This window comes from Hyperolius riggenbachi, chromosome 3, assembly GCF_040937935.1.
Source record: "Hyperolius riggenbachi isolate aHypRig1 chromosome 3, aHypRig1.pri, whole genome shotgun sequence".
Classification (NCBI taxonomy): domain Eukaryota; kingdom Metazoa; phylum Chordata; class Amphibia; order Anura; family Hyperoliidae; genus Hyperolius; species Hyperolius riggenbachi.
Window position 1 is genome coordinate 263,773,796 of NC_090648.1, and position 19,700 is coordinate 263,793,495.

Genomic DNA, 19,700 nt, shown 5'->3' on the forward strand with positions numbered 1-19,700 from the left:
ATAACCCTCACTGATAAGGAATTACAGCTATAAAAACACTTTCATGTCAGTAAATGGCTTCGGAGAGCAGGAAAGAGATAAAAAGGGTCAATCATTCATAAATTTGAGCTCTAGTATACTTCAATGCATGTGTCATTGAGCAGAGATGATGAAACAGTAAAAACGTAAAACCTAAATTTAAATATAAAATAAAACTGCAGGATATCTAAAAAAAAGGTCATTTTTAGGAGGAGGAGTATAGATACAATTGTTCATCTCATCTTTTTATTTTCACCTCATATGTCCTTTAACCACTTCCCTACCACAGGTTTATTACCCCTCAAAGTCCAGAGCAATTTTCACATCACGCTCCTCCCATTCATTCACCAATAACTTTATCGCTACTTATCACACCATTTGTCCCAGTTATTACAACATTTAAATTGCATCCCTGGTACAATGTATCACGATAATATTTTATTTGGAAATAAAGGTGTATTTTTTCCATTTATTTTAATTTTTTTATACTATGAAAATAATTACAAGCCTTTATTAACAAAAGCAACAGTAATATACCATCATGGCCTACATATTAAAGAAGCCCCTAAGGTAACTATTTATGTAGGGGTTTTGTTTTTATTACGTTTTTTTTAACCAGTATTTTTTGGGTAACTATGGGGTAGGAAGGGGTAAAAAAATAATAAATATTTATTACACTTTTGAATGTAAAAGTATATTATGATGTATTTGGGTGTTTTTTACTTTTTGGCCACAAAATGGCACCACACTTAGTTCTGTCAGCTGTTAACACCAGACAGGAACACGTGTGTATGTGTGTGTACGTGTGTGTGTACGTGTGTGTGTGCGTGTGCGTAACAGTTTCCTTTCAGTTTTGAATGAAAGTTGTGGCTCACTGCCGCAAGCTCTCATTCATCACAGGCACGGTGATCGGGGTTGGGAACAGTTGATTCTCATACCCCGATCATGGGTGATCTGCAAATGAAGTACACGGGGCGTATATACGTACCAAGGATCCTGAACTGGTTAAGAACTAGTCACCAATTTCATACCTCGCCCTGAAGAAGACCAGGATTATGAAGAAATCATTTTAATACCTCCACTTGTTACTAAAGCCTGATTTCACCCAAAACTTACAACTTTGGAATAAACTGGTGAGAGATTTTTGCATTTTTCTTGCTGCCTTTATTACTATTGGGACAACAAAAAACATTTTTTTTTGTTTTCTTGCATAGGGAAGACTTAAGGCTTCTTTACGTTTTTATTGCTGGCTCTCATTTTTTCTCTTGCTGCAAGAGTTCATATTAGAAGGCTTGGACATCAACAGAAACTCCTCTCTACAGTCATGTATCTCAGTGTGGTCAGCGTCAGCATCTAATACCCATTTTTACATTTAGACCTCTTTTCAACAGGCAGCTGAACTGCTTTCTTGTTGGGCTTTTGGGCTGCAAATCGATGCTGCCAAATGGCAGTATTTGGTAACAGCACTCATATCATTGTTTCACACATGGTGGCATTACCAGTCAGTGAAGAAACATAACTTGCTTCACCTGAGGACAGCCACTGCCGTGCTCAGATGTAACTTCTTTGGTAGGGCCGCCAGTCGCCCACTCATGTCAAGTGCTAGCTAATGCCCAGCCAGTGAATGGAAACAGTTGAAAGGTGGTGAATTCACTCCATTCACCCCCTTGTGGAAAAGAGGCTTTCCTGGGTCAACATGATCAGGCGTCCTGTGCCAAACATGACCACTGATAATAATATTATTATTATTATTATTATTATCTTGTAAGTTATTTTATAAACTTTAAAGCAATAAAAATGGGAATTACAAAAATAAAAAAAAAAGATTCATTACAGCATTTGAATATGTATATTTCTGTGGCAATATCATTTACCAATCTGCTTCCCTTGAATTAGATCACATCAGCTGCCAAATCTTTTATACCACCCAATGCAGTACAAAGCTAATAAAGTCATTGGTTGTATTAGATTTACAGCAAATTATGTTTCAACATCTGCATCTTGAACGCCATAACATCTTGAGCACTGTATGAGATCCTTTTTATTTTGACTAAAATTGTTAAACATATTCTTTTTCAGAAATAACTGTTTGTTGGATCATGAGAACAGATGTGAAGAAGGCAGTGACTCCTGAAACTGATCCTATAACAAGATGGCTGCAATCATCTTATCGCCATCCTTGAACTCTAAGAAATGACGCTTGTCACCCAAATACAAGCATGGGCACTGCATCATTTAAATACATAGAATTCTGTGCGATAATGCATTTTATTCTTAAACAATAGCAATGAATACATACTAAACATATTTTATATGTTAAGATTGGAAGCATAGCAGGATAACAGACAGTACATCTAGGTTTCAGTAAACCTAGCTAGATACAAAGTACACAATCATTTTGCTTCTAAAAGAATGCACTGTATGATTAGAGTTGTCAATCCACTAATAACAACCCCTGCATAGCTCTATAGAAAGCCTCTAATGCAAATAAAAGGTTGTGGGTGTACGAGGATCTGATCCCACTAGCTGTCATAATGATAAGGCAGGCAAAAAAAAAGCATATCATGAGAAGAGATGGAGGATGACAGTGATAAAATGGAGTGCTGACCCTTCTGCTATTGTTAACCTTGCACTGTAGTATCTTAGCAGGTATCTTTAAATTGCAATTATTTAGTACAGGTATGGGGCAGAAAGCTACGCCACATGTCTCCTTTCATAGTAAACTCTGTCACAGGCTTGTCAAAACCCATTATGTTAAAATAATACACCCCAGAATTTAACGTCTTTGCATTTGTTGCAGCCCTGCTTGTAATAAGTCTTACAGAAGAGTATATTAGAAAATGTAGAAGTACCCTCTTAGCATGAAGTAGTACATAACAACTGAAGTGAGAATAATAAGGGGGCTGACATTGACTGTATATTCTGGTGTATAAGACTACTTTTTAACCCTTGAAAATCATCTGAAAAGTCAGAGGTCGTCTTATACGCCAGGTGTCATTGATCCCGGGTGATACGCCCTATCCTGTTACCGCCTCTCAGATCTCACTGCTGAAGCCTGTAGTGAAGTGGCGCAGGCGCACATGTGCGAGATCTGAGGGGCAGAGAAGGAGGTAAATAGTATACAAGGGTGGACCAGAAGGGTGAAAGAGGTGTGTTTTATGGGCACAGCACAATCTATTCTTCCATACCGCTCTGATAAATAGGTACACAAGGAGAGCTGACCAATCCACTCATGGAGAGGGAAAGTTGACCAATCCAACCAGTCAATCGCCTTTATGCTGTTATATACTGGGTACCACATACAGTACAGCACCAGTATCTGTTCAAACATATCACCAGTATATGATTTTATTTAATTTCCATTTGGTGTGTGTTAGGAAAGGGGTAGTCTTATACAGCGAGTATATCCCAAACTCTATATTTTAACTGGAAAGGTTGGGGGGTTGTCTTATACGCCCAGTCATCTTATACACCGGAATATACAGTATTTCCATTTAAACAATACCAGTTCCTTGGCAGCCCTGCTAATCATTTGGCAGCAGTAGAGTCTGAATAACACCAGAAACAAGCATGCAGCTAATCTTGTCAGATCTGACAATGTCAGAAACCCCTGTCTGCATATACTTATTCAGGGTCTATGGCTGAAAGTATTAGAGATCAAGAATCAGCAGGACTGTGACGCAGTGTGCATTGTTTAAAAGGAAATAAATATGGCAGCCGTCATATCCCTCTCACTTCAGTTATCCTTTATCTAATCCATTTTCAGGAAACATCAATGTTCACTAATGTTTCTATAAGGAAGCTTGCAATAAGAGGAAAATATAGGCTGGTGTGTTTATTAACTTAAAAAAATACATCGCTTCCCAACTGTCATTCTTAATTTTTGGCTTCAGCAGTGTATGAGACTCACCTGGAACAAGCATGCAGCCAACAGCCAGAACACGTCAGGTCAGAAAGCAATAAAAGCAGGGGATCAGCACAACAACCAGGCACGTTTTTCTCTTTTAAAAGATGGCCTTTTCCAGTTTGCCACATTGTAGGCTCACTTTAATGGCACATTGCATGGGGGGGATGCATTTTAAACGTGTGATGCATTACTGTACCATTAAGGGAAGAAGTTAGAAAGATTCAGAAAAAGAGGACTTCCAGTTCCAGTGCCTCATGTGGGAGCAGAAGACTCCTGAAACCCGGTTCTCACGCTCAGCTACCACATAGATTGTTAACAGACCTGTGCCACTTGACACTGGGAAAGGCGCATGCCAGACTAGATCAGCTCTTTTTTTTTTTAATGGATTCAAATTCATGTTACAAATGGTGATATTTCAGAATATATTAGCCATGACATGAGCAACTAACAGGGAATCCCCCTACCATGCCTATTGTTTGCACTTTTGAAGCCTCTAAAAACATGTGATCAGGAAACCTATTGATATTAAAAAGAAACCGTGACCAAGAATTGATCTCCATCCCAATCAGTAGCGGATACCCCCTTTCCCATGGGAAATCTTTTCCTTTTCACAAATGGATTATCAGGGGGCTCTGTATGGCTGATATTGTGGTGAAACCCCTCCCACAGTGTGATGTCAGGACAATGGTCCTGACAGTTTCCTGTCTGTAAACCTCATTGCATTGTGGGACATAACAGCTGTTTACAGCCGAGTCGACTGCCAAAAGAGCAATGAGCATCACCTTCCACTGACATCACCTGCCAGCAGTAAGAATGAATGGAAAATGCTCGGAAATCGATCGGAAAGCAAATCGGGCATGTTGGAAATAATCGATCTGACGGTAAATCGTCCAGAAAATCTCGTAGTGTGTACCCAGCATAAGTGTGTGTGTGTGTGGGGGGGGGGGGGACGACACTACCTTTCCTTTGGTGTCTCATACTACCTTCCCTGTCCCGTAAGCCTCAACAGTTAACAAGTTGAAATATATAGAATTATTTTTTATGAACAGAAACCCATCACCTGTGCAAGAACATAAACAATATTAATTTTTCTGCAGGCAATCTGTATTGGTGCAACTGCATAAAGTACAACATATATAAGAGACAAGAAATAATGACATACTGCACCAAGCCCCTTATGGGGGACAAGAGTGTTGGTATATCCACATGGCCTCCTTACCCATTCTGTGCCTATATGGGGAGATAACTAACTTGCAAGATGGTGCTGGATTAAAACAAGTTTATCATTGTATAGCCGGCCAAATACCTATGCATGCATCGCCTTCATTTAAAGAGGACTTATCCATATTAGAGAGAGGCAGCTGCAGAGCGTGTTCGGATCTATGTATATTTTGCACTTCTGTGTGGGAAAGTGGATTCTTGGATGCATGAACCGCCAGTCAACTACTGTATTTTCCACTGTATAAGACGCTCCGGAATATAAGACGCACCTGGGTTTAGAGGGCAAAAACCAGGGAAAAAATATATACTAAACCTGGTGCGTCCATATATCAGGAGCGTCTTGTACATGACCTCCCCAAATGGTGTCCTCCTGTGTCCCCCATGTGTCCTCCTAGGTCCCCATGTGTCCTCCGGTCTCCCCCATGTGTCCTCCGGTCTCCCCCATGTGTCCCCACTGTGCATTGCTCTCCCCCGCCTCTCCTCCCTCCCCCTTGTGTCTCCATCATGCCCGTGGCGATTGCAGACATCCTCTTCTCTGTGCAGCTTCCTCTAGTGTCGGCTTCTAAAAGACGCAGGGACTTTTTCTCCCCATTTTTGAGAGAGAAAAAGTGTGTCTTATACAGCAGAAAATACGGTAATTGACCGTTGTCCATGCAAATAAGTAAAAGCAAACAGGGATAGGCTTCAGAGTAGTGACCTACTCGAATTCGGAATTCTAATGAAGTTTAATTACTACATGTGTGACAGTGGGACAGGGGGTATGACAACGAGACGCATAAGATCCACGGACTTCTAAGTAAATTAACCCCCCTATCCCTCGGTAACACGTGGAGTAATTAAACTTCATTAGAATTCCGAATTTGAGTAGTTCACTACTCAGAAGCCCATCCCTGAAAGAAAATAGTATTAGGGGATAGATGGGTCTGGATTTTTAATTTAGACATGTTTCTGCGCAGAGACTTTTTGTTTTGTTTTGCATTTTTGGCTTCATACAGGAACACTGCTGTTTCTTATCTATGTGCAATAAACAAAAACTTGTTCGGACTATACTGAACTCCAAACAAGTTGAAATATCTAGGAATTTGGATACACTAGAGATTGTGTACCCTAAGACTCGGTTCCCATTTAGAACAGAGCAAAGCAGTCCATTCAAAGTGGAGCAAACCAGCTCAGTCTCCACTTCATTTTCTTCAAATTTTTTAGTCCGTAGCGGTTGCATTTCCAACCTTGGAAAACACATCCGATCCGATTTCGGTGCACGCAGAAACAATTCCTTACCGCTCAGATTCCTTTTTGAAGTAACTAATTCCAGCTCATGTTATAACATAACATTCCTGTTGTAATAATAATAATATCACCTGTAATATTCCTCAATCAAAATACTACTATGAATAATGACCTGCTTGGTCTGAAACATCTTAGCTGTTATACTGTTGTTTAAAGATGAAATAAAAGCTTTGGGCATGATGTAGTTTGACAGTATCTGCCACTTAGGTCTAGTGATGCTATGTTCAGCACTGCTATTATCAGAAATGTCGAAGCTGAGAGCAGTACAATCATGTAGCCTGCAAGACAATCCATTTCCGGGATCTTCTCTGCCCGACCACCTCACCACTGAAGTAGACCACTGAAAAAGTTGCCTTAATGTACACAAAACAACACATAAAACAAAAGATAAAATATAGCTCCCGAAGCTGAATGTTATCAGACAACCTGCTGCCAGTAAAATATCAGAGGTAAATACATATACAAATAAATGCCACTGGCGGAAAACCAAAAGAAAGTGCAAATGCAAGATTAAATTGATAAGCTGAGGTGAATCCTGTACAAAAACCTGGGACATATACAAAAAGCGTGCAAAGAATACAAGTAATAAATATAATGCATGTAAAAATTAAAATCAACATCATCAAAATTGCATACATACAGGATAAGCAATATAAGAACCTGTCCAACCAGTTTTTCGTCTCCTCCTCTATCCAGTGATTCCAATAAAATTTGCATTATTATTCATTTCTATTAAGGTAGCCATACACTGGTCGATTTGCCATCAGATCGACCAACAGATAGATCCCTCTATGATCGAATCTGATCAGAGAGGGATTGTATGGCTGCCTTTACTGTAAACAGATTGCGAATCGATTTCAGCATGAAATAGACTCACCATCTGTGAAGCTGCTGCCGCCCCCCCATACATTACCTGATCTGGCCTGCGCGAGTCCCCCGGTCTCTGCTGTCTTCTCCGCTCTCGGCTCCAGCTTAACTTCACTTCCTGTCTGGGGAAGTTTAAACAGTAGATGGCGCTCTACTGCTTAAACTTCCTGTCAGGACAGAGAGAAGTGAAGCCTGCCGGAACCCAGCGGTGACAGCGGGGACACGCGCCGGCGGAGCAGGTAATGTATTGCCGCTAGCGTCGGTCATCGGACATTCGAATGCAGCTATGGACGCACTCCCGACTCGCCGGCGATTGAGCAAAATCTTCCGCATGGACGGATCGACGGGAACAATCGATTTCAGTCGGAAATCGATCGTTCGGTCAGCGTTTGCGCAACGATTTCACAGCAAATTCGATAACAGTGATCGAATCTGCTGTATATCGGCGGGAAAATTGTTAGGTGTATGGGCCCCTTTAAACAGAGCTGTGGAGTCGGAGTTGGAGGTTTCATATGCTGAGTTGGAGTCGGATGATTTTTGTACCAGATCCACAACCCAGGTAAGTATTCCATCGAGTCAGAGTCATTTTGGGTACCTGGAGTTGGAGTCGGAGGTTTCATAAACTGAGGAGTCAGAGTTGGATGATTTTTGTACCGACTCCACAACCCTGCTCTTACAGGAGTATGCTTCCTTTTGTGTACATTAAGGCAACTTTTTAGTGGTTTAGTCAATGTTTGAGCCTATATGTCCTCATACTGTGCAGTATCTTGCATGCTCTGCTGATCTGATTGCTCCTCTGCTGAAGTAACGCATAGCCATGGCAGCAGCTGACACGTTTCTGAAGTCTGGACCAAACTGACCAGTTTTTATGTGCCTGTGTAACGATCTGCTAGTGTAGGGGCACACTAGCAGACAGACAGAAATCTGACGTGCCCAGGAGGGGAGCACCAGGCATAAATAATACAGTGATCAGTAAGGCAGCAACTGATACTTCAGTACATACACAGAGAATAGTCAGAATAATCGAGTCAGCAACAGATCAGAAGGTAAGGTACAAAAATCGGCAGGCAAATACTAAGTGTGTAATCAGGCAGAGGTCGGCAACAGATCAGATGGGCAAAGGTACAAAATCGGCAGGCAAATCGTAGTGAGTAAACAGGCAGAGGTCGGCAACAGGTCAGATGGGCAAAGGTACAGGTACAAGAGGCAAAGAGTAGTAGTGAAATAGGCAGAGGTCAAAGCACAACAATCAATATAATAATATAGCTGAGCTAGTATGGCATCCCCAGGGTCCTGTCGGTTCAAGCCACACACGGATCTGACTAAGGTCTGAAGCCTTCACAGAAGTGTTAGCTAGAGCAGACAATGATGGAATGAGCGCATGGAGTTTAAGAAGCCCGGGGTAGAAACCAGGCACGCCCTCAACCAGCCCAGCCAATCCGAATGTGGAGGTGGAGTAATGTGTGTCAGCTGACACGTTTCCTAAGAGTATAAGAAGCGCGACGCTGACCGCGCGTGTGCCTGCTTACACTCTGACTGTGCAACACGCGACTGGTCTCCCGCTGGACGCTTGCTGACGTCACGCACGCCGGCTCGGCCGGCCTGGAAGATACAGACGCGCTGCTAGCAGCAGCAGCAGAGGTATGCTCCAAATTACTGACAGCCTGGTATTCTGGCACATAAAAGCAAGGCAGATCAGTCTGGACGGTAGTGATTTGTCAGCAGAGAATAGGGGAAGCAGTCAGGAGGCATTGCAGAGAGCTTCTCCTGACTGGCAATGATTTGTATTATCGGCTAATCTCAGATTAGAAATTAAGCATTTTAAAATAGAAGCTATACTTAATATATATATATATATATATTTTATCTAGCAATAGGTACTATGTTACTGTGGGGAGATTAATCCCACTTTAATTAAATTTTTTAACAAAGCTAATGATTTGAAGTGAACCCAAGGTGAAAATAAACGGATGAGATAAACAATTCTATTTATCCTCCTATTCCTAAAAAATGACTTATTTTAAGTATCCCATGGTTTTCTATTATATATAAACATTCACAAAGTAGCATGAATGTTTTATTGTCTCTAATCAGTAGCAGTCTATTAAATGTCCCAGAGTAAAAATACATGAACTATCGACCTTGTCCTACTTCTTCCCTGTCCACAGAAGTCATATTCTGGCAAGAAATCTTTTATGGCTGTTATTTGCTTATCAGTGATGTTTACGATATTCCTGACAAGGTACGGACAAAACATAAGCTGTCACTTCCATCTCTAAAATGTAACTCTTTCAGTCAGCAAAATAAAGCAAGTAAAACAGCCTGGTTATTAATGTTTTGTACTGTACATTCATATGTTTATCTCATGTCACATACCGCCTCAGGTACATTGTAACTGGGCTTGCTTCCTTTTGCTTTGGCAAGGCAGAATAGCTGTTGTCAAGATTTCCTGATCAAGTTTATCAGCCACGGGTCTGTACAAACTGTGTCTCACATACCACATGAAGATAATGGAATCATATACTGTATACAACATTTCTAAAAGTGTTACATGTCTTATTTTGCACTTATGACCTTCAGTGTATTACACGTCCTATTGTATGTTTTACCTTTTCAAACAAAAACACTAACAGTTTTTAGGACTAACATGTGACAGCAAGATATGAAGCTCATGAGAATGACCACTTGCTTTGTAACAAGAGGCACCTTATGTGACTTGGGAGTTCATTAATTCTCCCAACACTGCAATGTAATCATACTGTATATAATGTCATATGCTCACTCCAATCGGAATAATTGCAAACACCTTCCGTTTTTAGAAGGCAAACTTTCATACTGTATAATGTCAGATACATATAGATACATATAGAAAGTATTTATCTAAACCACTGATAAGATCTATTGTGGATTTAGAATTTTAAGAAAAATGCTTCTGTAGCAAGTAGAAACCACAGACCAGCAAAATGTATTTTTTGTGTATACAAAGGGGCAGCCTACGTTTTGTCCTATTGGATTTGAGCAAAGCAAAAAACTTGTGTCAGCTGGATATGTAAACTGTCATAATTTTATGCAAAACATGCATTATGGACAAATTATGTGGAGAAAATAGCATAATCTGAATCACCCACCATGATAAAGATAGAAACAGAATTTCTTGAGCGCTGCTCTGGTATCAGGTTGTGAAGGAAGTGAAGCATAAGAACAGGGTGAGCTATGATTTAATTATGCATTAACATTTGTGTGCACATATTTTGGTCTCATATTTCCATGGCAATCTATCATTGATGTAATGTGTCTCTATATATCTCAACAGTAAAGACTGAAATCTGCCAAATGAGCCACTATTTAATAATCATAGTAGTGAAACACCACAAGAATACATTGTTAATCATCTCTAACTAAAAACAAAACAAAAAAGCAAGCAGTATAACTGCACAGCAGTTTTTCATAGTTTAACAGTATATTTAATCTTATTCCTGCTGTAGTAAAATAACCAAGGTATTTATTTCTACCACATCAACAGTTTAGGCCCATTCTCCACTTCCACGCTGAATGGCAATGCATGCTTGGAAACAGACAGTGCAATCCATGCACTTCATGTGTCTTTCTGGATGACATACACAGGGCGTTGCTGAAAACCCGGCCCGCAATGCTAAAGTGGAGAAGGGGCCTTACAAGTGACACATTAGGAGGAAGGAGTAGCAAGGGAAAGAAGTATAAACAAATGGATCTTTAGGGCCTGTTTGAATGAGTTGAATGTGGGGGCAAGTCTGATGGTGGGTGGAAGAGAGTTCCAGAGAGAAGAGTCTGCTATGGAGAAGTTTTGCAGTCAGGCATGTGAGCAGGTAATGCGTAAGACGAACATCCATTGAGCATTAGAAGAGTGAGAGATCGAGTTGAATTAAATATGAGATGTGTAAGGACAGTATGGTAGATGGATTTATATGCCAGGTAAAGTAGTTTAAAATTTCATTCTGAGGACAGGGAGGGCAGGGAGGAGGACAGGGAGCCAGTGGCACAGTAAGGCAGCTAAAAATGAACATTGGGAGGAGTGGATGAGCCAGGCAGCTGTGTTCATGACAAATTGCATGTGTCAGAGTCTGGTTTCCGGAAGTCTGGAAAGGAGGACATTGCAGTAATACAGACTAGAGACAGAGCGTGGAGCAGGAGTTTGGTGGTACGGAGGGGGAGATCGTAGGTTTAGTTATTTTCCAGGTTGAGTCTCTAGGATCTGAAGGGCACTGAGGGGGAGAGAGAGGGAGTCAATGGTGCTGGAAATGAGATTGTGGAGATCTCACTGCCAACAACCTGGTGCAAGGTACAAATGGGGAGTGCAGGATGTAAAGAGTGAGAGTGTGACCAGGTAATGGTCAGAGAGGGGGGAAAGAAAAGATGACCAGGTCAGTGAGTGTGGTGGATTTAAAGAAGATGATATCAAGGATGTGGCCTGCAAAGTGAGTGAGGAGATGGTAATGTGAGAGGTTAAAGCAGCTGGCACTAAAGAGCAGCTGGGAGGTGGCAGAACTACTGGTGTCAACCAGGGGGGGGGGGGGGGGGGGGAAGTCTCAGAGGATGATGGTGGGGAAGTCAGAAAATAGGATGTGAGGGAGCCAGGAGACAAAGCTGTCCAGGAAGTGGAGTGGAGTAAGTGGTCGAACCAAAGGAACGGTGCATTCGTGCAATAATATGAATTGGAGAGTGGGGAAAAGTGAGGACACAAAAGTTGCAGGAAGGGGAGAGGAGCAGGCCTAGTCCAACCACTGTCCTGCTGTTGGGCCTGGAAGTGTGAGCGAGTTGGAGTCCACCCCCCCCCCCCATGAGAGAGCAGCGGGGGTAGTGGAGTGGGAGGCGAGACAGACACATTGCAGTTTGGTGAGGGCTAGTGCAGTGAGGGATTTGGACAGGAGTAGGTTATGAATGGCTGTGAGTTTATTGTGGCCCGATCTGGCATTCCAGAGGCTGTAGAAGAGAGGGAAGAAGAATCTGTGGGTAGGGCAAATTCGTATGAGGTTGGGGTGAGGTGGGGATTGGGTACAGGAGGTTTTGGAGGGGATTAGGGTGACAGTAGTGAGGGGGAGGGTATGGTGGATGGATTTAAAAGACACGTAGAGTAAAGTAGAGTGAATCAGTAGCTGATCCACTGTCTCTAAGGGTAGGAACACAGTAGGCAGAATTGCATATGCGTTTTCCATAGCACATAGTGAAAAACAAACAATTCTGCCTTGTGTGCTCCCACCTTGATACTCTTAGCAATAGACCCTGAACAAACATGCAGATCAGATGTTGCTGACTCAGGTCTGATTGAAATAGCCACATGCTTTTTTCAGGTGTGTGATTCAGTCCCTACTGCAGCCAAGGAAATTAGCAGGTCTGCCAGGCGACTGAAATTGTATAAAAGGAAATAAATATGGCAGCCTCCATATGTGTCTAACCTCAGGTTCCTTTCAAGGGTTTTATTTTAAAAAGACTACGTTCTAAACAGGAGCCATGAGAGTCTCATCTAAAACAAACAGACAGAAGTAATGACCCTTTTCCAGCTCTTAAAGCTCATACACACACACACGCATGATTAAAGTTGTCTGAGGTGGCCGATAGCGACCGCCTCTACCGATAGTCATGCATGTGTACAGTGATGGAAAAAAAATAAACCTTTATTTCCAAATAAAATATTAATCGCCATAAATTGTACTAGGGACACCTTTTAAATGTTGTAATAACAGGGACAAATGGGCAAATGTGTCTGTTTCATAATCAATAGCACATTTTATATTTAAACTACAATGGCTGAAAGCTGAGAAATAGGGTTTTTTTTTCATTTTTTTTCCTTATTATTCCCTGCAAAATGCTTATAAAATAAAATAATTCATAGCAAATAGTACTGCCCAAAGAAAGCCTTGTTTGTCCTGCAATAAATGATATACAGATCATTTCAGTGTGATAAGTAGCGATAAAAATATTGGTGAATTGATGGGAGGAGCGTAATGTGAAAATTGCTCTGGTTTTGAAGGGGAAAAAAAACCTGTGGTACTGAAGTGGTTAAACCACCACAATGTTTGTATTTCAGTGAACTTGTATATTATTTTCAGCTATTAATTTTTTCCATTAAACTAAAGAAAGAATGTAAAGTGTCACAGCATATGGATCATCATTTTCCATAGTACAATCTATCTATTGCAGCTAAAGACAAATACAGTATATAATGAATATTTTAAAGCAGAGGGAATAGAGGCTGCCATCTTTATTTCTTTTTTTCAAGAAAACCCGCTAGTTACTTGTCTGTTATGCCGATCTTCTGGCTTGGGTAGAGTTATACAACTGTAACAGGAATAAAGCCAGAGGACTCAGGGAACCTGAAGTGCACAATAGCTCTTGATTAATTAGTCTGAATGAATTTGAGGTAGAGAATTGAGCACATGCCAGGTAAGCAGCATTTCTTTAAATGAAGAGGAATTATTTTAAAATTTCAGGAATCCCATTAAGGCACTGCCAGATCACATGCAGAAAGAACTTAATGCAGGCCCATATCATCAAAAAACTGGAAACTTTTACATACTTCCCAAGGTGCAGAAACCAGGAAACCCAGGAAGCCCCATCAGTACAAGTGTAAACCAACTGAACAAATCTCTGGCCTTGTGGGAAAGGTCTTGAAACCACTAGTCAGGGAGAGTGATAGTTTCCTGCAGGAAATAAATGGTTTTAAACAAGCTCCACAATATTCATCAATTAACATCAAATGTTCTACTAGTTACCATGGATATAGTAGCTCTGTACAGCAATATCCCCCACAAGGATGGTAATGAGGCATGTCATATTTCATCCACACGGATCAGCAGATACAGGGCTGTTGTACAGCTTATCCACTTCCTCCTTGCACACACCTTTAATAGTGACATTATCTGCAGATTTCAGGGGCAGCCAAAGGAGCAAAATGGCATCACAGAATGGAAATCTATTTATAGCTGGCCAGTCTGCTTTTTGGTAGACCACAGAGTAGGGTCTTACAGTAGTCAAGATGGGAGATGATTAGGGCATGCACCAGCATTTTAGTTGCTTCTTGTGACAGAAAGGGATGGATTCTGGAAATGTTTTTGAGATGGAAGTAGCAGGAGGTAGTTAATGTGTTGATATGCGGTATAAAGGAGAGTTCAGAGTCCAGAGTTACCCCCAGGCAACAAGCTTTAGGGGTTGATGCAATTGGGGTGTTATCTATTATTATTTTTATTATTATTATTATTTATTTATATAGCGCCAACATATTCCGCAGCGCTTTACAAAGCACAATAAGACGACAAGGGGAACATAGATACAACTAACAAATGTACAGCAGAGTTCCAAGCAGCACAAATATTGTTACAAGAACAGTAAACATTAGGAGGATGACCCTGCCCTTGCGAGCTTACAATCTAATGGGTTGTGGGGGACACACTAGGTAAGGGGGTGGAGGATGGATGAGGCAGTGATTCTTTGCCTCTGATTACATTGTGACAGAGAAGTAAATATGGGCTATAGAATGTTATAAGCTTGTCTGAAAAGGTGTGTTTTAAGAGTGCGTTTGAAGATGTCCAGGTTTGGAGCATGACGTACAGGCTGTGGAAGAGAGTTCCAGATAAGGGGTGATGCTCGTGTAAAGTCCTGGATGTGAGCATGATAGGAGGTGATCAGCTTAGAGGCCAGGAGAATTTCTTGGGAGGAGCGAAGGTTGCGGGAGGGACAATATCTTGAGATCAGTGAGGAGATGTATGGAGGAGACAACTCGTGGAGGGCTTTGTATGTTAGAGTCAGAAGTTTGAACTAGATCCTCTGGGTAATGGGTAACCAGTGGAGAGAATGGCACAGTGGGGCTGCATCGGAAGAGCGTGTGGAAAGGTGAATGAGGCGGGCCGCTGAATTTAGAAGTGATTGGAGAGGTGCTAGCCTGTTTTTTGGTAGGCCACAGAGCAGGGTGTTGCAGTAGTCTAGGCGGGAGATGATTAAGGAATGAACAAGCATTTTGGTGGCTTCTTGTGTGAGGAAGGGACGGATACGGAATATATTTTTGAGCTGGAAATAGCAGGTGGTGGTTAATGAGGCAATGTGAGGTTTAAAGAAGAGCTCTGAATCAAGTATAACCCCCAAGCAGCGGGCTTTAGTGGTTGAGGTTATTGGGGTGTTGTCTACCGTTATGGTTGCAATTGGTGGAGGTGTAGATAGCGATGGTGGAAAAATCACAATTTCCGTTTTAGTCATGTTGAGTTTGAGGAAGCGGGAGGACATGAATGCAGAAACGGCACGTAGACAGTCGGGGACTCTGGATCTACACTGATTGTGACAATGGGAGGAGGAACAGAGAGTGAAGGTGGAAATATCACAATCTCCGTTTTGCTCATATTGAGTTTAAGGAAGCGGGATGACATAAATGTAGATACAGCGGATAGACATTCGGGGACTTTTGATAGTAGAATGGAGAGGTCTAGGGCAGAGCAATAAATTTGGGTGTCATCAGCATAGAGGTGATATTGAAACCCAAAAAAGAGCTTATTATTTGTCCCAGGCCGTGGGTGCAAATGGAAAAGAGGAGGGGTCCAAGGACGGACCCTTGTGGCACTCCCACAGACAGTGGGCGCGGAGAGGAGTTGGTATTGGCATAGGAGACCATGAAGGAACATCCAGACAGGTAAGAGTTGATCCAGGAGCGTCCAGGGCTCTTGATTCCCAGTGTTGAGAGGGTCTGGAGAAGTATTGTATGATCAACAGTGTCGAAGGCGGAGGACAGATCTAGGAGTATTAGTACCGAAAATCGGCCTTTGGCTTTAGCAACTAGGAGGTCATTGGTGACCTTAGTGAGAACTGTTTCCGTAGAGTGTTGAGGGCGGAACCCGGACTGGAAGGGGTCCAACAGGGAATTATCAGAGAGAAAGTTAGCCAACTCTTAGGGCCCTTTCACACCAGAGGACTTTATCGGCATTTAACGCCACAGCCGAAGCTGGCGTTTTCTAAGGTAAAATGAAAGTCCATAGACTTTCATTTTACCTTTCACATCTAACTCGGCGTTTTGGAGCGTTGCGTTTCAACGCTCCCAGGAGCTTTTTCAGGGCTGTTTACAGCCAAAGTTGGCTGTTGGCGTTTCAATGATAGTCAATGGAAAACGCCAACTTCAGCGTTTTCAAAGCGTTTTACATCTGACTTGTTCACTTATTTTTATAGAAAAAAAAAAAAAAAGGAAGTTTTCATATGAGCTGTAAAACGCTTCCAAAACGCTTTCAAAACGCTTTGAAAACGCTATGTATTGGCGTTAAGCAAAAGGCTGACTTTCAGCCTTTTCTACCGCAGCCTCTAGTGTGAAAGAGCCCTAAGTAAATGTGGCATTCCAACAGTTTGGAGGCAAAGGGAAGGAGAGAGACTGGGCGGTAATTAGAAAGGGCAGTAGGGTCTAAAGAGGGTTTTTTGATTAGTGGTGTTATGATAGCTTGTCTAAATGTAGAAGGGAAAATGCCAGTAGAGATGGAAAGGTTAAACAGTGTTTTTAAAGCAGGAATGAGGGGGGAGGAGAGCTGGGGGATAAAATGAGAGGGAATAGGGTCCAAGGCGCATGCAGTAAGATGAGCTTTAGAGATTAGTGAAGAAAGACGCTGTTCAGTTAAGGCAGAGAAGGTTGTTAGCAGGGCAGAGGTATGAGTGAGTGTGTGGTTATGTAGAGAGGGATAGTTGGTAGATGGGGAGTTGCCTGGCAGAGAGGAAAGAGGAAGAGGTGATTGGACCGGTGAAGAGGGTAGCTTTTGTAGCTATTCTGTAGTGTTTCAATTTTGTTCACGAAGTATGCTGCAAAGTCTTCTGCAGACAAGCATGTGGTTGTAGGGGAGGCGGGGGGTGGAGAAGAGAGCTGAAGGTGTTAAAAAGTTGTTTAGGGTTATAGGATTGTGAAGAAATAAGTGTAGAGAAGTATGACTGCTTTGCAAGTGAGAAAGCATCCCTGAGCTGGAGCAGCGTGTTTTTATAGTGGGCGAAGTCATCTGCACTGGAGCTTTTCCTCCAATACTGTTACTGTTCAACACTTTCCAAGCATCAATCAGATGACAAAGTTATCTTTCAATATCACCTATCACCCGCAGCACACCTGGTGAGCTATCATTTGCACCCAGGCCAACAAATATCACTACATATGTTCTAAGCTAATGTAACGGTAATAATTTAAGTAAAAGCACAAGTCAAATTTTTTTTTTTAGAAATTCCATCAATAAATTATTCACTAAACAATCACTTAGTTTTGGTGTACTGCAAATATGTTACCAAATACAAATGGCGCAATTAGGTTCTTAGAGGTATATAAGACAGGAAGTTTGAATAGGATGTGTGCAATGGCATGAGAACGGGCGGGGTACTGCCTGAAATAGCGTGAGACCTACACCTGTCACCTTCCATATGGACAAGGACTGATCTATGCCGACAAGTTAGCACCCATGATGTATCATTAAAGAAATCCTGTAATAGGAAGCCTCTGGATCATAACGAGGCTTCCCCCATCCTCTGGTGTCCCTCCATTAGCCAGCCCGGGTCCCCCGAAGTGCGGAGATGTAAATATTTACCTCTCTGAAATCCAGCGCAGGCGTACTAGAGGCTTTTCATTCGGGTAAGGCAGAAATAGCCAAACCCGATCAATCTGCTCTACTGCGCAGGCGCGAGTCCTTTGCGCCTGAGCGGATACGATTGTGCTTGGCCATTTCCACCTAACCTGAGGGAAGAGCCGCTACTGCGCTTGCACTGGATCCCGGTGAGGTACATATAATCAAGCCTTGTCAGGCTTGTTGGGGGAGGATTGCGGGAGGATTGCGGGAGGCTTGGGGGAGCCAGCGCTGGATTGCCTGCAGCTACAGGGATGGGGGAAGCCTCATTGGGACCCTGAGGCTTCCCCCTCCCAAGGTAAGTACCCCCCAGGGGAGTTTTTTTTTCTACAGGTTCTATTTAAAGGACAACAGAAGTGAGAAGAATATGGAGGCTGCCATAATTATTTCCTTCTAAACAATATTAGTTGCCTGGCAACCTTGCTGATCTATTTGGCTGCAGTTGTGTCTAAATAACACCAGAAACAAGCATGCAGCTAATCCTTTCAGATCTGAGAATAATGTCAAAAAACACCTGATCTGCCTACGCTTGTTCAGGGTCTATGGATAAAAGTATAAAGCCTCATCTTCACGCGTAGATGAGGCTCCGATGTGCCTTATCAATCGAGCCGCTGATACGGCTCGATTGATAAGATCCGACAGGACGGATCTCCCCACCGCCGATTCCCTGCTCGCGGACAATGGCAGGGAATCGAGCGGAAGATAAGCGGCGCCGGCAGGGACGAGTGGGGAATCGAATCCGACACACGCGCGGCGAGCGGGGACGCAGCGGGCACGCTCGGGGACGTGGAAGAGGCGATCCGGCGGCTATTTGAGCCACCGGATCGGAGCCTCATCTACCCATGTAGATGAGGCTTCAGAGGCAGGGGATCCGCAGGATAGCCAGGCAACTAGGATTGTTTAAAAGGAATTGTATATGGCAGCCTCCATTTCCCTCTCTTTTTGGTGGTCCTTTAAATATTTACCAGGACGTACCTGGCCTTGGCTGTGTTGGTACTACAGATTGTGTTCTGGCGGGGCGACCATTGCACTCACTAGGGATTCTCTGGGTTTACATCTACATCCCTAACACTGACATGTTTGTTTGTTTTTTTAGCTTTTATCGCACATATTCACATCTCTTACATAGAGCTATTTATATGTGTGCTGCCTTGTGAATTTCTGAACTGCCATTCGTGACTGGGTATATCACCGCTATATTCTCACATTAAGTGATAGAACTGCCTCTGTGTATGTGGATCTTCATGTGTTACTATCCATTGCCATTTCAGATGCTCGGACAAAGGGAGTAACACCAGCTAACAGCTTACCAAAGTTTGCTAGAGCTGATAAAAAGAGTATCAGCATTCAACACTGAAGGGAAAGACTGATAAATCAATGGAAGAGCTTGGTTGCAATTATTGCAGCGTGAGTGCAGTGATCACACCTTTAAAAGGATTTTGTTTTCAGTAAATGAGGCATTTGCTAGCAAGACGCTATGATAAGGTGGTACTCAAGATGGCTAAATTCAGAACTGATTAAACCAGAAGTAAATAAAAAGGTGATTTTTTTTTTAGGAAGTGATTGCAATTCTTAGTTGCCATGAGGCCTGATGTATCCATCCATGTCATTACTATCAAAGTATAACTACCAAACAACTTCAGGATCAGGAAACTCAGGCTAGGTTCAGGAACAAGTATACAAGGTCTTTTGCAAATGTACACACTAACCATTTAAAAGAAACAGATCCTCTCACAAGCAAATATGACATAAAAGTTATCCACATCATCTAAATCCACAGGAGCAGCGCACGTCCTAAGCTG

The 19,700-nt window shown here is 42.3% G+C and overlaps 1 protein-coding gene across 2 annotated transcripts in view; it reads right to left on the reverse strand.

Annotated features, from left to right (window-relative positions):
• Positions 1 to 19,700, reverse strand: part of COG5 (component of oligomeric golgi complex 5) — a 497,428-nt gene that overhangs the window by 424,869 nt on the left and 52,859 nt on the right. The window lies entirely within an intron of this gene.